General features: G+C 39.1%; 1 long non-coding RNA gene across 1 annotated transcript; it reads left to right on the top strand.

Annotated features, from left to right (window-relative positions):
* The first annotated feature begins 1,260 nt into the window (after nucleotides 1–1,260).
* LOC126621052 (uncharacterized) lies at nucleotides 1,261–2,996 on the top strand. The gene is made up of 2 exons (XR_007622779.1): nucleotides 1,261–2,296; nucleotides 2,391–2,996. It is a non-coding gene; the product is annotated as an uncharacterized LOC126621052 (long non-coding RNA).
* The last annotated feature ends 968 nt before the right edge of the window (nucleotides 2,997–3,964 follow it).

Below are 3,964 nucleotides of genomic sequence, written 5' to 3'. Positions count from 1 at the left end.
TTAATGCTCTCATTGAAAATTGATTATAAAATGTGGTATTTCAAGTTAAAAACAATTGAGATCACTTGTGACCGTTGGACCCAACACGTATAGAGGCATACAGAAGGTTTTAGTTCACAGTGACTCATCTCAAGCAATTTCCATCATTAATACTTGTGTGGATTGTGCTTCGGAGATGGATTTGTTAGTGGGGGATGTCCTTCATATTGCAGATTTGTTTACTATTTCTAAGTTTATTTTCGTTTAAAGGAATAATAACAGCATTGCTCATTGTTTGGCAAAGGTAGCGTTGTCCATCGAGACACAAGAGTAGTTTGGGTTGAGGAGCCTCCTAGTGTTATTCAGAATCTCCAAATCCAAAACACTTTGTAAGTTTCCCAAGTTAATGATATCATCTTCCATTCAAAAAAAAAAAAAAACACATAATTAAGTCCTCTATTCATGTATGTATTAGAATACTACTGCGAGGAGTGGCAGATCCAAGTTCAAATTTTGGGGATCCCAATAATAAAGGTCCAAGTTTTTTTTTTTTGGTAAAAGGTCCAAGTTTTTTTAAATACAAACAAAGCGCGAAGCGCGTAAAAAAAATTCAGTTTATAAGCTAAGGCATTTTGTCGAACAGTTGGTTAGCTTGTTGTCGTTAGTCAGACTATATTGTGCACATGTCAATAAATCTTGACATATGCTGAAACAATTTAATGAGTGATATTGATAGAATTTGTTGGGTGTTGTTGACCCAACTTGTTGAAATATGCTTAACAGGTATTACATCAAACATTTAATAGGTACAAAAGAGACCCGTATAAAACATTCGGAGATCTTCAAAAGAACTTCTCATGTATATTTTTCAGATTTCAGGCAGTGTGCATCTGCCTTTGACTGCAAAGTCATCAAGGCGGTGTGCCACCTAAAACATTTGTCCCTAGTTGTATTCAAAGTACCATTCAGTTAATTAAATTTTTAACAAGAATATGATGTTTAATTGTTTTTGTCCAAGAGATAAATAATATTAAATTCGAATCGAAGGGTTTACATCCTCGGCTAAAGTATTAAACAGAAAAAAAGACCAATACAATCCCACTCGGACGAGCCTCCCTCTTTAAGAACAAACACCAACACGGAGTGTGCCGCTTTATTGCCTTCTCCCGGCGAGAACAAAAACTTCACGGAACAAACACATTCACTCAACATACAAATATCATAAACTAAACTCTCCGCACTAGCATCAAGTTTCATTTCCTTATTTAGTAATGATTAAGTCATGCACTTCTTCCCTACAGCATGCCCGGAGACCTTCGCGAATTGTTGCCATCTTTGCCATCTTCACTGAGTCACACTGCAGCGTGCCCCCTGCAAATTTCAGTAACCCAGCAAAATCCCTTGCTGCTCCACCCCCCCCCCCCACCCCTTTCCCCGGCGCCGCCCCTCTTCCTTTCTTCCCATTCCATGCCCCATCACAATTAAGTTTAGGTTTAATTGTTATATCCTCCCTAAACACCTTAAATTTCAAGATTTATAATGTTTTCTTAAAATTGCTTTCTTTAAAAATTTCAGCCAAATTATTTCGAGGAAATTATAGCAATAGTCATTCAACTTTAATCCAATTGGACTAATGGTCCCTCTACTAAAAATTCATGATCATTGGTCCCTTAACTCCTTAAAACGTGCATGGTCATTTTCATCAACTCCGTTAAAACTAGGGGTGGGCAAACGGGTATAGGAACCACGGGTCGAGACGGGTACAGGCCGGTTCCTAATTTTAAAAAAATGAAACGGGGCAAGGTGGGCCGGGGCTTTAAAATTTTAAGTTCTGGCCGGTTCCAAAAGTATAGAAAAACGGGTACCTGGACCTGTCCGTTTGTAATTGCAATGGACGGAAAAGATCGAAGAGGAACCTAGTTTCACATCTGAATCGTTTGTTTTAGTGTTTTACCCTAGGACTAGGTATCCTCCTCAAGCTCAACTCTCAGCTCTGTTACTGGTCCTCGAACTCGGACTCGATTCTCTCTCGCCGTCTCGCCTCGTCATCTCCTCCACCACCTTGAGCTCGACTCTGTCACTGGACCGAGGTCTTCTTGAGCTCGACTCTGCCAATGCCCAAACCAATGAAGGTTGGTTCTGATTTAGTTATTACCGTCTGAACATGTTGAAATTAATCACAGATATGGGTACTAACAGGTTGTATGAGAGTGTGTTTGTTTGATTGAGTTGTAAAATCGTCGGTCTATGTTTCTTGCTCCGGGATTTCACCTTGCAAAACGGAGTCGTCTGCTTCGGTGGGATTTCACAGATATAGGTACTAATCATTTATGGGTTTTGCTGTAAATAATTTTTTTGTATTACTTTATTTTTATGTTTTAATTGATTTTGTTTTTGGTGCAAATCTGTAGGCATTTTTTTGGGTGTATGATGGACATGGTGGGAAGAAGGCTGCATATTTTGTTGCTGAGAATTTGCACAATAATATTGTTGAAATGATGGAAATGCATACAGAAATTGAATAGGCAGGGAAACAGGGTGGGTTTTTGTGGGAAGGTGAGGGGTTGGGGAGTTTGGTGTTCTGCGGAGCAGGGGATCAACAGATGGGTTACAGTCTCTGGAGGAATTTCTCAAGGCGTCGGCGGAGACGCTGAGGAACGAAGAGGATGACGAAGACCCGTGGGGACCCGTAGGAACCGGCCCGTTTCAAAGGTCCGGTTAGGTCCGAATCCCATTTTGAAAAATCCAAAACCCGCCCTACCCCGCCCCGTTTTATTTACAAACGGGTCCGGTCCGGTTCCTTCAATTTTGGGCCCGGCTCGGCCTGTACCCACCAATAGTTAGAACTTCTGTGAAAATGAGTCACATGTCACACACATGAGACTGAATTGAGGGGCAAATATGGAAAACCAAATGAGAAAAATTGTAGCAATGGTCCCTCAACTTTAACCTAACTGTAGCAATGGTTCTTCTAACATAACTTATTTTGATGAAATTATGATGGAGTTAACGAAAAAGATCATAGATGCTCTTTTTTATGAGTTAAGGGACCAATGGTCATGTATTTTTAGTTGAGGGACCATTGCTCAATTGAATTAAAGTTGAAGGATCATTACTACAATTTTCTCAATTATTTCCTTTACTCCTTATTGGACGAATATGCCTTAAATTAAAAGCATATTCGTCCTAGATAAGAATTAATTAAGAAGATAAGATTAGGTTTTCTAGGAAAATATTATCTAGCACTTTAATTCCCTATGCATCCATGTTTTGTCTTAGTAAGAAATGGGTATAATTGGTTCAACATGGTATGAATAAAATGAAAATTCATGAAGTGCCTACCGTGTGTGCTAACAGAAAAAGGAATTCAATTTTCATCCAAACTAGTATATTAGTAACTACATATGAATTTAGTAAAATTATGACAACAAAGAATGATAATTATCTAGGTTAGTTAGGGAAATTCGGCCCCCTCAACCATAAATTTCTAGTGTTAGTCATGGCTAGAAATATTAGGGGTCGCCAAAGGGTGTTGATGAGGAAGATAACGAATGAAGCCAGTCTCCAAGTCACCTTCTCCAAGAGGAGATATGACCTTTTCAAAAAGGCTAGTGTGCTGTCACTTAGTACTATGGTCTAGTAGTATTCATTTTTACTTGTAAGTGAGAGGTCTTAGGTTCTATTCTCGCCAAAGGCAAATTTGAACCACATTATTGCTAGCATATTGTGAGGTTAAGCCCACCCTCCTCCCCTTTAGTGTAGATAATATCGTTTGTTAAAAAAAAAAAGCTAGTGAGCTATACACCCTATGTGATATACAGATGGCCCTTATGGTCTTCACACAGAGCAAGAAGGTAATTTTCTTTAATTTTCTTAGGCCACCCATGCTTTGAGGTGTTGATTGATGGGTTCGAGAGCAAACCGTCACTCAGTCAACTTGCCATGGTTTCAATTTGCAACAAATGATCAAGGCGTTTTGAAATGT

This window comes from Malus sylvestris, chromosome 5, assembly GCF_916048215.2.
Source record: "Malus sylvestris chromosome 5, drMalSylv7.2, whole genome shotgun sequence".
Taxonomy (NCBI): Eukaryota; Viridiplantae; Streptophyta; class Magnoliopsida; order Rosales; family Rosaceae; genus Malus; species Malus sylvestris.
Note: the sequence above shows the minus strand (reverse complement) of the source record. Positions and strands in the feature narration are given on the sequence as shown.